Source organism: Zootoca vivipara, chromosome 13 (assembly GCF_963506605.1).
Source record: "Zootoca vivipara chromosome 13, rZooViv1.1, whole genome shotgun sequence".
Taxonomy (NCBI): domain Eukaryota; kingdom Metazoa; phylum Chordata; class Lepidosauria; order Squamata; family Lacertidae; genus Zootoca; species Zootoca vivipara.
In genome coordinates, this window is record NC_083288.1 from 42,844,763 (window position 1) to 42,862,425 (window position 17,663).

The 17,663-nt window shown below is 48.1% G+C and overlaps 1 protein-coding gene across 1 annotated transcript in view; it reads left to right on the top strand.

The window, feature by feature from the left end:
• The first annotated feature begins 4,126 nt into the window (after nucleotides 1-4,126).
• ADCY4 (adenylate cyclase 4) overlaps nucleotides 4,127-17,663 on the top strand; it is a 71,064-nt gene continuing 57,527 nt past the window's right edge. The window contains exon 1 of the mRNA XM_035102707.2: nucleotides 4,127-4,234. The gene's annotated coding sequence lies outside the window, so the exon portion shown is untranslated. The remainder of the gene's footprint in view (nucleotides 4,235-17,663) is intronic.

Below are 17,663 nucleotides of genomic sequence, written 5' to 3' on the forward strand. Positions count from 1 at the left end.
GCCCTTGTGGTCTCTTCCAACTCTATGATTCTATGATTAGATGAACCACCTGTTTTCTTCCTCTCAGCCTAAAATCCATCGCAGGATAGTTGACAGCATGCAGTGGATGGCAGAGCTATATTTCCCAACTTAGCTAAGGCCTGAAACTCAGACCCGGGGGCCAAATGTGGCCCTCGCAGCCTTTTGATCTGGTCCTCAGGACTCACCGCGCACCACACACCTGCTCCCCTGCCACACCCCTCACTGGCCCCTTTGCATCCTGGGTATTTTTTGCCTGGCTGGAATGTGCCATTGAATTCTGCTTGGCAGGGGGTTGGATTGGATGGCCCTTGTGGTCTATTCCGACTCTATGATTCTAATCCTGATTGTGCCTCTTACTTGCCTGGATGGAGGACAGAGTCAGGCTTACAGGTAGGTAGCCGTGTTGGTCTGGATCGAAGTAAAATAAAAAAATTCCTTCAGTAGCACCTTAAAGACCAACTAAGTTTTTATTTTGGTATGAGCTTTCGTGTGCATGCACACTTCTTCAGAGTCAGGCTTGTGTGTGTTTGTGTATAAACTAGCCTACTGTACAAAGGTAACGCTTGTGGTCCATGCCCCACCTGATTTTGCCCCTGATGCCATCCATGTGGCCCCTGGAAGAAGGGAGTGTGGCTCAAACAGGTTCCTGACCCCTGCCTTAGGCCACACTTTGGAAATGCCTTCCTGAGCCTCTTGGAGGAAAGCTAGCAAGAAATAGCATGCAGTCATATAGCAAGTCAATAATAAAGAAACAGAAGCCAGCCGTTGAACTTGAGACTTTTCGTTATACAGCGCACAAGCTTTACCTCTGAGCTCCTGTTAAATTCCTGCCAGGGGAAAATAATAATAACAATAATAACCTAGCAAGTCTATTTCTCTCCACCGCCCCTGTCCTTGCACAGACGATCTGTTCTGACGTGCGTCGGTCCTCCTGACCACCGGGCCCGGCGAGCAAAGGGTTAACTCCGGGCCCACTGGGGCTGCTGATATATGCCAGTCTGTGAAGGGCGGTTCATTAGAAAGCCTCATTAGCTCCTGGAAGGGCAGGCAAGGGGAACTCTCTGGGGCCTGTGTGTGGGCAGCGAGGACGCTAATTAGCGACACAGGAAGATGGGTGATTGATGGGAAAGGAGAGAGCGTGGGTGGGCGCGAGAAAGGAGCAGGCAGGGATGGGTGGGAGGCAAATCTGTCGAGGGGTGCACCCTGCTCCCCACTTCACCAACCATGCCTTGTATTTACATCACTATTTGAATAATAGTAATAATACTCCCTTCTGGGCCAGATGCGATTTTGACATCCAGCTGGCGTGCTTGTTATCCAAAAGTACGTACATTTGTATGAACCAAGTAAAGAAGCTGAAGTGGGTATTGTAGGAAGCTGTCTTCGGTACATCTAGCTCATTATTGTTTACACTGACTGGCAGCAGCTCTCCGGGGTTTCAGAAGGGGGCAGTCACAGCCCTACCGGGAGATGCCAGGGATCGAACCTGGGACCTTCTCCTTGCAAGGCTCTACTACCTCATGGAGGCGAGGGCTAGCGATGGCCATTATCCATGATGGTAAAAAAAAAGGTAAAGGACCCCTGGACGGTTAAGTCCAGTCAAAGGCGACCGTGGAGTGGCAGCGCTCATCTCGCTTTCAGGCCAAGGGAGCCAACTTTTGTCCACAGACAGCTTTCTGGGTCATGTGGCCAGCATGACTTAACCGCTTCTGGCGCAACAGAACACTGTGACAGAAACCAGAGCGCATGGAAATGCTGTTTAACTTCCCGCTGCAGTGGTACCTATTTATCTACTTGCACTGGCGTGCTTTCGAACTGCTAGGTTGGCAGGAGCTGAGACAGAGCAATGGGAGCTCACTCTGTTGCGGGGATTTGAACCGCCAACCTTCCAATCGGCAAGCGCAGGAGGCTCAGTGGTTAGACCACAGCATGATGATGGCCACAGCTCCATGCAACTGATGAAATGCTTGGCTCAGGGGCCACCAAGAGATGGCCAACCGAGTGGCAATTCGCTCTGTGCTTTCAGCAACTGGGCAAAGAGCAGTTGCAACCACCGCGGTAGCTGCTGGCCCTATCTTTGACCATTTGTTCTGTCTGTAGCAGATAGTTTACTCTTTTTTTTTTTTTGCCTCTGAATTTCTTGCTGCGATAGCACAGGCTCTCTCAGAGCCACTTTACCCAGAATGCTTCACCCTGAAAAGCGACACATACACACACACTGCTTGGTCCTTCCTAGAGCAAGTCAACTAGGCGGTGGAGAGGCTGGCAAAAAGATTTGCCAGGTGGGTGGGCAGTTGGCAGCAGTGGCAGGCAGTGGTGGCTGGTGCCACAGGGCACTGGCGTAGGGGGGGAAGGCCAGGGGCCCAAGTGTAGGGGGCACCAGAGCCAATGAAAGAGGGTTCTACAAGGATAATACTGAGGCTAAAGAGGAGGAAGCTGGCAGCCAGGGCCACCCCCTGGAGATGGGGAGGTCGCAGCGGACTGAAGGCAGACTGAAGAAGGTAGAGCTTTGCTCCATTCCTAAAAGACCACTCAGCCTGGCAAAACCATGAGGCAAGCAAGGCCTTGGGGCACAAATTGGCCACTGCTCTGCACCTGCTGCCTGAGGCAATTGCCTCAGCTTGCCTAATGAAAGGGCCTCTGGCCCTCCAAGTTGCTGCTGGACTACAGTTCCCATAATTCCTCCTGCCCATTGGCCATGCTGACTGGGGCTGATGGGAGTTGGAGTCCAACAACATCTGCAGGGCACCATAGTTGACTCCCCCTCCTTTAGACAATGTTGAGCTAGAATAGATGAACCAACTGTCCCACTTGGCGTATACAGTGGTACCTTGGTTCTCAAACTTAATCCGTTCTGGAAGTCCGTTCCAAAACCAAAGCATTCCAAAACCAAGGTGCGCTTACCCATAGAAAATACAGTGGTACCTTGCAAGACGAATGCCCTGCAAGACGAATTTTCCGCAAGACGAATGCGTTTTGTGATTTCAATGAAGACTCGCAAGACGAAGTTTCCTATGGCACGCTTCGCAAGATGAATTTTTTTCGTCCCATAGGGTGCCTCGCAAGACGAATTTTTCCCCCTGTCTTGCGAGGCACCCTATGGGAAACCACACTTCAATGCGTTCCTATGGGAGCCGCTTTGCAAAATGAATTTTTCACTATACGAAGCGACTCGCGGAATGAATTAAATTCATCTAGTGAGGCACCACTGTAATGCAAAATGGATTAATCCGTTCCAGACTTTTTAAAACAACCCCCAAAACAGCAATTTAACATGAATGTTACTATCTAATGAGACCATTGATCCATAAAAGGAAAGCAATAAGCAATGTGCTGCAGCCACACCATCAATCAGTCAGTAGCTGAACTGGGTTCCACACAGTCACAAAAACAAAACAAAACAAAGCAAAAGAGCCACAAAAACTAAAACGCAAAATAAATAGCAAAAACACACAGTGTAACACTCAAAACAGAAGTGTGGCCCTCAAAACGGAAGTGTGGCACTCAAAACGGAGCATGTTCAACTTCCAAAAAAAGTTCGCAAACCAGAACACTTACTTCTGGGTTTGCAATGTTTGGTTTACAAGTTGTTTGAGTACCAAGGCGTTTGAGAACCAAGATAGCACTGTAATGTCGGCTTTCTAATGTCAGAGAAGGTGCAGTAAGAATTTTTTGGGGTACGGTGGGTCTCTGGATATGGCTCGGCATAAGGTCCCCATGTCTCCCAGAGTTTATTCCTCTCTCACCATTCCACAGCAGAAATCCAGGTTGTGTTTGTTGGTCTCCCATTCAGACACTGATCAGGTCTGAGCCTGCGGAGCTTCTGCAAGTTTGCTATATCCGTTGCCCTCTGACCTCACCCTGGAGCCAAGTCACCCAATTCTCTCTGCATGAATCCTCCAGCCGCTCTCCTCCGTGGGTGGAACTCGCCAAACAAGCTCTCCTCAACTCAAGGCCTCCTTCAAACTCCAGCTTGTTCCTAGAACCAGGGCGAGGACATGAAAGGGAGATCTCTATCCCCTCCACTGCCTGCCTCTGCTTCCTACTCCTCCCTCGCCCAAACATGCGCTTGTGTTGTCTAGTGAGGGTCACGGCGGAAGCAAGGAGGAAAGGAATTCGAGAGGGAGAATGTGGCTGAACCGAGCAGCTGGGGAAGGCAGGCGTCTTCTGGACTAAAGTCCTAGTGGGAATACAGAGAGCAGAAGAAGAGGAGGTAAGAGGCTGTCGTTTGGTGGTCTCTGGGGCAGAAGGGTGGGGGACATGCCCTGAGTGAAAACTCATATAAGGGGAAAGGGTGTCTTCTGTCTTCAGTTCACCAGCCTGTCCCCTCCACGTTTGGGGCATCCTGGAAATGCCTGTGTGGGCAAGAGAGAAATACAGTCATACCTCGGTTTACAACCGCCTCGGTTTACAAACACTGCGGACCCATCTGGAACGGATTAATTCACTTTCCATTACTTTCAATGGGAAAGTTCGCTTCAGGTTAAGTACGCTTCAGGTTAAGTACAGACTTCCGGAACCAATTGTGGTTGTAAACCGAGGTACCACTGTACAGACCTAGAAGAAGCTAGCGGACAGAAACAAAGGAAGAACATAGATCTGATGGTAGGAGTTAGACAAACATTCACAATTTTATGGATAGGGAATAGGTAATGTAATAAAAGGAAAAAGTATGAGATTTATAGAAGATAGCAGAATATATAAGGAGGTAAATAAATCAGAAACGGAAGCCGAGGGAAATCCAAAAGGGGGGAGGGAGATAGGTTTATGTAATTTGTATGTTATAAGTATATTTGTAATGAGAGAAAAGAAAAATTAATTTTTTTAAAAAAAAAGAAAGAAGAAGCAGCGGATTTGGCAGAAATTCCCTTGTTTGATTCTGCCAACAATCTCGCCATAGGCAAAGGATTCTGGGAAGCTGTCTAGGCCAGGGAGATGCTGCAGGAAGGAGAAGAGCAGGTGTTTCACCTTCGCCGTGCTTCTAATTGGTGTTCTGCATTTTGAGCTGGCTGAATCCAATGCAGGTTGCAAAATGAGGACAAACCCTTAGCCTGCTCCCGCCAACCCAATTGCCACCAATATACTTCTGCAATGCTTCCAGCCTAAGGCGGCAATGTCTTTTTAGCACAGCACAGCGATGCCCTGAAGGCTCCCAAATTATGAGCTGGGGGATTGCTTCATCTGCCTGGCATTGCTTCATGGAGTGGGGGACCAGATGTTGCTGAACTCCCATCATTCCCAGCCAGCACGGCCAAAGGTCTGGGATGATGGAAGCTGGAGTCCGGGCACACCTGGAGGACCAGGGATTAGGTGCTCCTCATCTACACAAATGAAAGTTCAAGGCTCAGGGCTTGGGTTTTCCAATGTAAAAGGCTGTGAGAGCCATGAGCATGCAAGCCAATGTGGGCTTGCAGGGGCGTACCAAGCATCAAAACTAGGGGGGGCAAGGGGCGGGGCCAAGGCATGGGAGGGGAGGGGCCACAAAGTGGGAACATGGGCGAGAGCGGCGCTGCCGGCGGGGCTGGTGGGCAGAGCCGGAGGCGGAGCACAGACCAGCGGAGCGTGAGTTTGGCGTTCCTGCCGGCACGGCGCGCCCTCCAGCTTTCCTCCACGCTCTCTGGTTCCCCGCCTTGCTTGGCCTTGCTGGAGGGCGCGATGGGGAGCTGGAGGGAGGGCGCGGTGCGGTGGGTGGGAACGCCGAACTTGCGCTGTGCTCTGCCTCCGCCTCTGCCCACCAGCCCCGCCGGCAGCGCCGCTCTCGCCCACGGCTGCACTGGCCCTGCTTCTGGGGGGGCAGCTGCCCCCCTGCCCTGCGCTGGGTACACCCATGTGGGCTTGTTAGTTTTGTCCCTGTTCCTTAGCTGTTTTCTTTCTTTTTTTACAGCGCCTTGTGACATTTGGGGTGGGGTGGGTGATCTCCACAGAAGCCAGTGTCTGGGGGAGGGGGCTCATAATTTTACACCTGGGGCCACAGTCCCCCTGGCCCCCCATGCCATGCCAAATGTCCCTATTTTCCAGGGACATCCCCCAATTTACAGAAGCCACCCCAGTTTCTGATTTCATCGAAGAATGTCCCGCTTTTCCTTAGGACGTCTCTATTTTTACCAGAGAAATGCTGGAGGGTATTGAGTTACGCAACCCTCGAGCCAAGGCGATAAGTAAATATGCAACCTTTAGAAGACACCTGAAGGCAGCCCTGTATAGAAAGTTTTACTCTGTTTTTATATCTGTTGGAAGCCGCCCAGAGTGACTGGAGCAACCCTGTCAGATGGGCGGGGTATAAATAATAAAGGTAAAGGACCCCTGACTGTTAGGTCCAACCATAAACAACTCTGGGGTTGCGGCGCTCATCTCGCTTTACTGGCCAAGGGAGCCGGCGTTTGTCTGCAGACAGTTTTTCCGGGTCATGTGGCCAGCATGACTAAGCCACTTCTGGTGAAACCAGAGCAGCACACAGAAACGCTTTTACCTTCCCGCTGGAGTGGTACCTATTTATCTACTTGCACTTTGACGTGCTTTCCAACTGCTAGGTGGGCAGGAGCTGGGACTGAGCAACGGGAGCTCACCCTGTTGCGGGGATTCGAACCACCGACCATACCTGCTAAGTTGCTGTCAGAGAAATAAGGGACCGGGCCGGAAATAGCAGACCGGAAGTAGCGCTGCCGCCATTTTGGAACTGGGCGGAGCATGCTCAGAAGTGACTTTTGATGCTGCTTTGCCCAGTTCCAAAATGGCCATCGTGCCAGAAGTCGCACTGCAGCCATTTTGGAATTGGGCAGAGCAGCACCAAAAGTCGCTTCTGAGCATGCTCCGCCCAGTTCCAAAATGGTCGCCGCGCCAGAATAAACAGGGGAAAAACAAAAAAAATCTGTTTTTTCAGCTAGGAACAGCTGGAAAAAACATGGATTCCCCGGGGAAAACGGGAGACTTGGCAGCTATGCCACCGACCTTCCGATCAGCAAGCCCTAGGCTCAGTGGTTTAGACCACAGCGTCACCCACAGCCCTAAAATTGTAATAATACAATTGTTATTATTAGGGAATAGGTTGTCCCTATTGTCACTTGAGAAATCTTGGAGCATATGGAATCATGAGATCTACTCTGTACCCTGCTACGTGTGTGTATGCCGAGAGTGCAGAACCTCAAGAATGGAGGCTGAATGTGGCCCTCAAGGCCTCACTATCTGGCCCTCAGAACTGCCCCATTCCCCCCCTAGCTGGAATGTGTCATTGGATTCTAATAATGCCTCTCTCTTGTTTGCATGGAGGATAGAAAGGGGGGTGAGAACAGGTGTAGAAACTAGCCTGCTGTACAAAGGTAACATTTACACTTGCTTCTTGGCCTACTTTTGCCTCTGGCCCTGCCTACCACGGGCATGTGGCCCTGGGAAATCTGCCCAGAAAGGAATGTGGCCCTCAGGCAGAAAATGGTTCTCCACCGCTGGTGTAGGTTCTTCACCAGAACTTGCTGCATGTAGACTACAGACTAGATCTTGCAGGGACTGGTCCATAGACCTCAATAACAATAACCTCTGTTTCGCTCTACGCTTCTGCGTGTCCTCAACCCACATTGGCACCTACAGCATTCAAATTTCGTTCCAATATTTCTCTTCGGCTATGAGCGATTGACCTTAGGGTGGGATTGCCTGGTTCAGCCAGTCGATCCAGTCTACTGGTGTGTTCTGGAACCTGGCCTTATCAGTGGGCGCCTATAAAAGGTGAAAGGGCTTTGCATAGGTATGCCTGTGTCTTTGGGGTAGGGAGGGAGGAGGAATTGGAACCTGTAACGAATTGACATAGTTTTAATTTTTTTCCCCAAGCCTGGCTTTGCAAGGGTTAAACCCACATCCAGCCTGATTGACTGGACATTCTAATGGAGGCGGTTCTGCTTGGAGCTTAAAAAGAGGGAGGAGCCATTCTGTCCATTGGAGAGCACAAGGGAGTGGGAGCGTGGGTGGTTGCAGGGTCAGGGTAGGGTAGGGTTTAGATGAGGAATAAGCAAGTTCCATGTTACGTGTTTAAACATAAGCAATAACTTATGACAGTAACGAAGCTTGTACACGCATGAATCTTTAAAGCAACCATTATGAATTTAAGTTAATAAACTTTCATCGTTTATGTGCCAAGGAGAAATCGTCTTTCTTATTTCCAGCACGGTATCGAAAACAGTATAGGTAGAGGCTCTTTAAACTTCCCTCAAGAGTGGCGTCGATAGTTTGTGTCCTTGAGTAACACGGTATAGGCTGAAGGTGGACAACCCGGGGTGTCACTAAGTTGCCTAAGTGGATAGGCAAGCTTTTAGAGCAGAGGCTTGACAGGCATATGTCAAGAATGCTTTGATGGTGTTTCCTGCTCGGCAGGGGGTTGGACTGGATGGCCCCTGTGGTCTCTTCCAACTCTACGATTCTATGATTCTATCTATGAGGGATTTCAAGCTGAGGGAATCTCTTCACTGGGGACAAAGGGGTTAGTCGCACAAACAGCCTCGAGTTTCATAAGATACCTGGCCACATGTGTTGGAAGCAAACTCCACCTATTAGTAAACCCAAGATTGAAGAGGGGTTTATAAATGATCTGTAGGGAAATAGGGAGGTGGATTTTGCCTCAGGATTCCCTAGGAGTTCCTTTAGTAAGTGAGAGAGAAGACGGGTTCCCCAAGTGCTCTTTTAATAATAGAGTAAGAGGGACAACCATCACACCTTTTTAGCATTAGGTAGACGGGATCCGTCGCAGAACCCATCTGCATTTGAAGGTGAACCTGCCTAAGCCACACTTTCCCATGCAATGCAAAAACTGAAACACAGACATTCTTCAAAATTCTCATTTCTCCAAATTTGGCAATGCCATAATCTATTTCTGGCCAAGTAATGTATGCAACATTTAATATACTAGGTAGGGTGATGTATTGGGTAATGCATGTATTGGTGAAAATAACATACCCCAAATGCATTATTATAGGGGAAATGGAACCTGATGGATATCCAGGCCAATGGTCCCTGTTCTCACAGTATCCAACTTGATGACTGTGGGGAGCCTGCAAGTAGGACCACTTCCCCCTCCTGTGTTCTCCAGCAACTGGTGTTCAGAAGCATTACTGCCACCTGCTGTGGAGGTAGAGCATAGCCATGATGGTTAGTAGCCATTGATAGCCTTCGCCTCCAAGTTATTTGTCCAATTGTCTTTTAAAGCCATGCCTCCTGTGGCAGCGAGTTCCGCTGACCATACGCTGCATGAAGAAGTACTTTTATTATCCTGAATTTTGAAAACTTCTAGTGTGTCACCTCTTACTTAGAGAAAACTAAAAAGTCCCGAAAGCGGCAACCTTTCTTTTCCGAGGAGTTGCTCTGTCCTCTTGATCCAATTCAACAATATCCATTTTGTGGGTAGGCGACCAGATTCCAGCATTCCAAATGTGGTTGCGGCGTAGATTTGTACAATGGCATTATGATATTGACAGTTGTATCCTGAGGATACAAGCTTTTCACAGCGGCTTTGAAAAAAAAAAGTGCATAGAATCATAGAATCATAGAGTTGGAAGAGACCACAACGGCTATCCAGTCCAACCCCCGCCAAGCAGGAAACACCATCAAAGTATTCCTGACATATGGCCGTCAAGCCTTTGCTTAAAGACCTCCAAAGAAGGAGACTCCACCACACTCCTTGGTAGCAAATTCCTCTGCCGAACAGCTCTTACTGTCAGGAAGTTCTTCCTAATGTTTAGGTGGAATCTTCTTTCTTGTCGTTTGAATCCATTGCTCCGTGTCCGCTTCTCTGGAGCAGCAGAAAACAATATTTCTCCCTCCTCTATATGACATACTTTTATATATTTGAACATGGCTATCATATCACCCCTTAACCTTCTCTTCTCCAGGCTAAACATACCCAGCTCCCTAAGCTGTTCCTCATAAGGCATCGTTTCCAGGCCTTTGACCATTTTGGTTGCCCTCTTCTGGACACGTTCCAGCTTGTCTGTATCCTTCTTGAACTGTGGTGCCCAGAACTGGACATAGTACTCCAGGTGAGATCTGACCAGAGCAGAATACAGTGGTACTATTACTTCCCTTGATCTAGCTGCTATACTCCTATTGATGCAGCCCAGAATTGCATTGGCTTTTTTAGCTCCTGCATCACACTGTTGACTCATGTCAAGTTTGTGGTCTACCAAGACTCCTAGATCCTTTTCACATGTACTGCTCTCAAGCCAGGTGTCTCCCATCCTGTATTTGTGCCTTTCATTTTTTTTGCCCAAGTGTAGTACTTTACATTTCTCCTTGTTAAAATCCATCTTATTTGCTTTGGCCCAGTTGTCTAATCTGTTAAGGTCATTTTGAAGTGTGATCCTGTCCTCTGGGGTATTGGCCACCCCTCCCAATTTGGTGTCCCAATCTAGCATTAGGCTAGATTGCAAATGCCTCGCACTCTCCACCACCCAGGCCCGGCCAAAGAAGAAGCTGGATAACAGGGAGGGTCAAGACTGCATACAGAAATAAGTAACTTAAGAGAGATTCGCATTCAAATGCTTGCGAATTTTCACGAGTTTCATTTCCCTCCACGTTGCTGTGGAAATGTGGAGAACTTAACTTCAGATTTTGGAAGAAAACGGGAAATGCCGATAAACCGACAATTGACAGATTCGCTCACCCCTGGTTGGGGATGTGAGGCCAGTTTCATCCTCCAGGTTAAAAAGGGAAAGTGATCCAGGATGGGGGTGGGGAAGCAGCATCTTGTTCCATTACGGAATTCCCTGGGCAGCGAATTTCCCATCAGCCCTATTAGTATAGCTATTTTGCGGTTCCCCTTCTTCGTCGCCTCCAAGCCAGCTGGTAATAACTTCTCCGCAGGTCTCCGTCCAAGAGCAAGCAGCTCTGGCGGCCCCGAAGCACTCGGCTACGACTCGGGAGTCGACAGTGTAGTAATAATGAGTTTTCTGGGCCTCGGCCAAGTGCCTAATGGCATCTGCGCCGTGGCGTCTTTATTGACTGCGCTGAGTGCTGCTGACTTATACAGTATATAGGAATGGCGAGGAAGGCTGGCGGAGGTGAAGAGAGCTGAGCATTGGGGGAGTTCGGAAGAGGAGAGAGGAGGGCGAGGCTGGAATTGTGTGAGGTGGGTGGGTTGGGGTGGAAAGGGGCTTTAAGTTCCTTCCCTGCTCAGTTTAGGTCATAAGATCATTCTCCATTAAATGTCAAAATACTTCCCTCAGTCATCTTTAGTCCCCACTCAGGCCCCATAAACCAGCACTGGCGGCAGCAGCAGCAAAGAGTTTTTTTTGGAACCATGAAGACTAAAGCACAACTGCAGGAATCTCAGGTTAAATGCAGTCCTCCATTCCTCTGTTTCAGCCCTCCAGACTCTCCTCAGGCCGCTACTCTGACAGGCCCTGCCTTAAGCCCTTCTTGCATACTTCTGTCTGCCTGGAATGTGTCTTTGAGCCCTGTTCATTCCTCTTGCTTCCCTGGATGGAAGCGCAAGACAAGAGGAATACGTGAGTGTGTGGGGAAGCTAACCCACTGTGCAAAGGTAAAGATTACATTCGCTGCTCAGCATGCTTTTATCTCCGGCCTCATCCAACCACTGGCATACAGCTCTCGTAAAAATATATGGCCTTTGGGCTGAAAAAAATGTTCCCCCGCCCCGGATGACAGCACAAGCGTTTGTGGAAGCAAATAGTCTCGCGACTAACTACATTAAGCGATTTGAATGCGCTATAAACATGCAACACCAGATGGCGCCAGAGAGCAGGAAATTCTAAAACATGCTTTTCCATAGGGATTTTTTCTTTTGTTAAAGTGATCTAATTTCTGACTTATTTATAGCATTTTCCCCACCTGTGTTTAGATCCACCCTAGCTTTAACACATGCATGAATGGCTGTTGGGATTCTGTCATATATCTCTGAGGAAGTGGGATCATTCCCACAAAAAATGATGCCGTAATACATCGTACTTTCTAAGATTTCAATTTGCGCTAGGGGGATTGCTAGTCTGTGCTTTCAGAAAGCGCTTGTTTAGTATGTAAACCTGGGAGCAGCATGGGAGCTTTCCAGTGGGTGAGGAAGAAACCCGGCCCCTGCATTTATCATAGGAGGCCCTTCTCACTGTGTTCCCTCTGAGGGAGGGAGGTGCAGAGGGTGTCAACAGAAGAACAGGCCTTCTCAGTGGTGGCTCCCCGCTTATGGAACACTCCCCAAGGAAGCACATCTGGCACTATCACTTTAGGGGCCAGGCAAAAATTTCACCAGGTGTTGACTCTTAATTATCTGTGGCTTCCTTCAGTGGGTTAGATGCATTAGTCTTGCATTTTTATACTGTAAATACAAATGCATTTTTAGCTTTTACTCTCTTTTAGTTTTACCTTGGTTTTAATGTATGCACTATTGCTGAGTTACTTTAGATAAAAAGTGCAATGAGTAACAAGAACAACCACATTCCCTCCACCATTTCTCCGATGAAAATAGGGACATCCTATTCCATAATAATAATAATAATTTTACTATTTAAACCTCACACATCTGGCTGGACACTCTGGGCAGCTTATAAAAACATAATAAAACACTAAACATTTTTTTTAAAAAAAAATCCTACGCTATACAGGACTGCCTTCATATGGCTCAGGAAGTCACATAACTCCATACCCTCCAACATTTCTCCAATGAAAATAGAAACGTCCTAAAGAAAAGTGGAACATTCTGGGATCAAACCAGAAACCGGGACAGCTTCTGTAAATCTGGGACTATCACTGGAAAGTAGGGACACTTGGAGGGTCAGCAACTACCTCAGACCTGGAGGCCAAGTGTGACCCTCAGGCCTCTCGATTTGACCCTCCTCCTTAGCCAACTCCACATCTCTCACGGCCCCACTCTTGCTCACCCTCCTTGCATGTTTTTGCCTGGCTGGAATGTGTCCTTAAACTCTGAGAATGCCTTTTGTTTTCCTGGATAGATGGAGAAGGCCGTGTGAGTGTGAATAGAAGCTACCCATGCAAAGAGGCAGGGCCGTCTTAAGCCCACCCCTGGCGCTAGGTCCCTCCAGCGCCCCCCTCCAGAGCCTCTCCAAGGGCCCGGGAGTGCCAAGCGGACCGCGGCAGCAGCGGGAGGCCACCTCCGAGGACTCCGCGCTGTGCCTCCTTCTCGTTTCCCCAGCGCTGGGTTCCGCTCAGTCAAGCTTCGCCACCAGTGCGCGCACCACGGGACCAGCAAGAGCTGCTTGGGCGCTGTGCGCGCGCTGGTGGCGAAGCTCGACTGAGCGGAACCCAGCGCTGGGGAAACGAGAAGGAGGCGCAGCGCGGAGTTCTCGGAGAAGGAGCGCAGTCCTGGCCAGATCGCCGGAACCCTGCACTCACTTGGCGCCCTTCCAGTGCCCTCCAGCGCCCGGCGCCGTGGTTCTCCGCGCCACTAGCCTCTATGGCTAGGACGGGCCTGCAAAGAGGCACACCTCCCAGGGCAGGTGGTGCAATCTTTCTTCTCGGAAGGTTTAGGCTTTGTCACTTTTTGATTTAAAAGCAGAGTCTTGTCAAAGGACCGGACCTAGGGTGAGATGTCGATTTCTCCTCCTCCTCCTCCTCCTGCTGCTGTTGTGAATCAGCAAGGAAAAGGAGGGGCAGGAAATTTCACAATTTCCGCTCTCATCTCATGCAGCTTCTGCAGAGAGAGGGGGCTGGGATAGGAAAGCAAGGGGGCAAGAGAGTGGGATGCAAGCCTCTTTGGCGTGGGTGATTTTCTGGGTTTAAATATTATCGTATTTTTTTTCCTCAGGAGGGAAGGAGCAGTAGACGCTGCACCCCCCCCCCCCACCTACCTGCCTTTTTTACTCGCAACAACCAGCACTGCCTGTCAGTTTCCTCCTCCTCAGGCTGTGTACACACCACCAGAGTGTCAATGCACATGTGAGTCACACAGATCTGATTTTCCCCACGTGCGCTTTTGGGGAAGTTTGTCCACACAGGACCACTTTCCATTCAACTCTGTCTTAATGTTTCCAGTTACAGGTAGGTAGCCGTGTTGGTCTGAGTTGAAGCAAAATAAAAAAAATTCCTTCAGTAGCACCTTAAAGACCAACTAAGTTTATATTTTGGTATGAGCTTTCGTGTGCATGCACACTTCTTCAGAAGTTTCCAGTCCATGCAAGTGGGCAATGCTTGATGGGTTGCGATCAGTGTCGGATTTATGTATAAGCTAAACAAGCTATAACTTTACAGCCCCACTCTCTTGGGGGCCCCACAAAAAAAAAATAAAGGAAAAAAACCTGGATGTACATTTCCAAAATGTAAGATAAAAAAACACTTTGATAAAATACATATTTTGTTATGTATAATGGCTTTAAATACCTATTAGGCCCAGAAATTACCATATAGCAGGCACATCCAACAGGTAGATTGTGATCTACCAGTAGATCACTGGGTGTCTGTGGTAGATCATTGGTAGATCACTGGCTCCCCACCAAAGAAGCTCAACAACTTTGACCTGAACCCCCCCAAAACAGGGCTTTCCTTCCTAAAAAAGCTCAACAACCTTGACTTGAATCCCAAAAAGGGGGGTAGATCACTGCCAGTTTTTAACTCTGAGTAGATCACAGTCTCTTGGGAGTTGGCCACCACTGCCATATAGCATATATTCAACACAAAAAAACAGTGGCAAATTGTTGTTGACAAAGGACAGTTGGGCATATAAAGGGCCCCATTACCTTCAGTAGGTTAGGGCCTCATCAAACCTAAATCCGGCCCTGGTTGCGATACCACCTTATGGCTTCCTCCAAGTCATTCTGGGGGCTGTGGTGTGTTAAGGGTGCTGAGAGTTGTCAAGAGGCCCCCATTCCCCTCACAGAACCACCATTCTCTTTGCCAATTCATTTCCGGGTTGCTAATTCAAGATGCTGACATTAGGGTTTACAGAGGCCCCAAATCTCTGGAAAACCACCTCCTTCCCTACAAACCCTCTCAGGTGCCTTCAGAGGCTTGGGGTGGTGGCAGCCCAGAAGAAGGCATTCTCTGTTGTTATAAGAAGAAAAAACCTACTCTTTTTCCCTTATGGGGTATCCAAGAGCCCGTATAGAGTCCTTAAGTGGGTTCCCTATTGGTAGGAGAAAATAACAGAGGCCAACCACTGGTCCTGTTAGCTAGGGATGATGGGAGTTGTAGTCCCAAAACATCTGGAGGGCTGAGTTTGCCTATGCCTGATTAAGTGGGGTTTTGTTCCTGACATACCAGACTTTGTGGAATCCAGCTACCAATTGTCTGAGGGCAACATTGTGTGGATGAACTAAGCAAATGCAGACAGAAGGTGCATCAAATCCACTTTAAACTACTTCACGTACACAGTCTTAGTCTCAGGTTTCCCCCTTGTATAACTCAGCAGGGAGGAAGATGGGGACAAAACTAGAATTAGTTGGCCCCGCACTTGTGCTTGCTTTTGGCTCCACCTGTCACATGTTCGGGCTCCACCTCCTGTTGGCCTCTGAAGCCTTCACAGCTACCTGTCCCGATCCAGCAGCCGCCACCACTGGGAGCTGGCTAGGAATTGTGGTGATTCCACACCTTGTCCTTGGCTTGTCATCATGTCCTATTAAGCCCCAGCTTTCGCATCATCAGATGCAAACGAGGGTGGCCAGATGCAAAGGAGGCTTCAGCTCTCTCACAATAACCTTTCGTTATTGTGCAGAAGAGGGGAAATGTGCCAGGTACGGTTTGCCGTAAAGTTCAAAGGTGAGAGAAGCCTGCTTGTACTACAACCCTTAACCGACTCATATTCTCGTGTATGTATAGGAAGGGTTGATTTTGTCCCTCTGTGTTTTTTAAAATAAAGTTTCAGGTTTCTAGTTCTCAGAGTTACAAGGAATGTCCAGGACAAAAAACCCCACAGTTCCCCCTTTTAAAAATGTCTTTCTTTCTTTCTTTCTTTCTTTCTTTCTTTCTTTCTTTCTTTCTTTCTTGCTTGCTTGCTTGCTTGCTTGCTTGCTTGCAGGGAAGTTTATTTATTTATTTATAGTTTTCAAGTTTATACATTTCACTATTTTTTTACCTTTCACTAATTTTACAATCATTTCGACGGTTCAAAACTTGACTTCCCTTTCCCCTCTTTCTGTGGTTCCTTAAATTTATTTTTAATATCTTCTGCTTATCCAAATTAACTCAATTTACTCATTTATTCATCTTCTTTAAACATATACTCTTATAGAACTGCAGGTGCCAATGTTTTCATCTGTTTATAATTTATCTGTAAATATTCAATAAACCATTTCCATTCTTTGGTTTTTTTTTTAAAAAAATGTTATCTTGATTTCTTATTCTCCTGGTAAGTTTCACCATTTCTGCATATTCCATAAGTTTTTGTATCCATTCTTCCTTCGCTGGGATTTCTGCTTGTTTCCATTTTTGGACAAGTAACATTCTTGCCGCTGTAGTAGCATACATGAATAAGTTTCTATACTGTACATTCTAGGCAGTTCTGTCCCTATAATTCCTAAAAGTACACACACACACACACACACACACACACACACACACACACACACTTATCCTTCCACAAAAAATGTCAGGATGGCATAGATGAGGACATGTTCTCATTTTAGCCTCGCAACAAGTTGTGATAGTGTATCTGAATCCAACCATTACATCCCAACAGCTTCCCTGTTGGTACCACCTCTGTAGAGAGATGTAACTGGAGTCTTTCAGGGTACTCCTTGCCATCAGGATGCTAAGAAAAGTTTTCTCTGTTGAATTTCTACTATTGCTAGCATTCATTCTTGAAATGAATAAATAAATCAATCTAGAATTTGAATGGCAGGGCCCTCTCGATTTGGCAGAGCTCAGAACAGGTCTGGGGGGGTTGAGGCAGGAAACAGAGACTAACCATTTAGGGGCAGATCTGAAGCTGGGATTTGTTCAAGCTTGAGTGGTGTAGCCATAGCTGTCAAGTTTTCCCTTTTCTCGCAAGGAAGCCTATTCAGCATGAGCAAATTTCCCTTTAAAAAGGGGAGAACTTGACAGCTATAGGTGTAGCTCAGTACAAAATCTGTCTGTTTACCAAAAAATTGCAGCAGTTTTTCTTTTAAAATGCATTTTTCAAAGCAGCGACTGGATGGTCACTTTATCAGGGATGCCTCAGTGGTGGGTTTTCTTCATCGTCAATGGCCTGGGCCATATGATTTGTGGGTCCCTTTCATCCCTTTTTATGTGACTCCTAAGCCAGGTGGTATATTTCTAGTGACACATATAATAAGAATGCAAGTGCGCCATCACACAGCAGTAGTTTGTGTGGCTGCCAACAGGTGGCGCTGCAAACCATAGCAGCTTTGCTCCTCCTAGCCCTCTGCTGTGGAAGCCCAAATGTATTTATTGGCCTGAAGTGGTTGGTATGAGTGCGGGGGGAGGAGGCCCAAAGTGGAGGGTGGTTTGAACAAGCTATAAGGGAGGCAGTTGGCAAGGGGGTTGGCCAGGGGAGTGAGCAGGGGCACAGCCCCTAGTCAACACTGTCAACACCTCCCCAATCTCTGATGAGTGAGAGACTCCATGGCTTCCAGGTGCTCACCCAGGTTCAGTTTCCTTGGAATGAAGGACAGCGGATACTGTGGGGTCTTTAGGATATACGTATATAGAACCTGAGCATGGGATGGAGGGGCTCACAGCAGGGGCGTACCCAGGATCAAAAC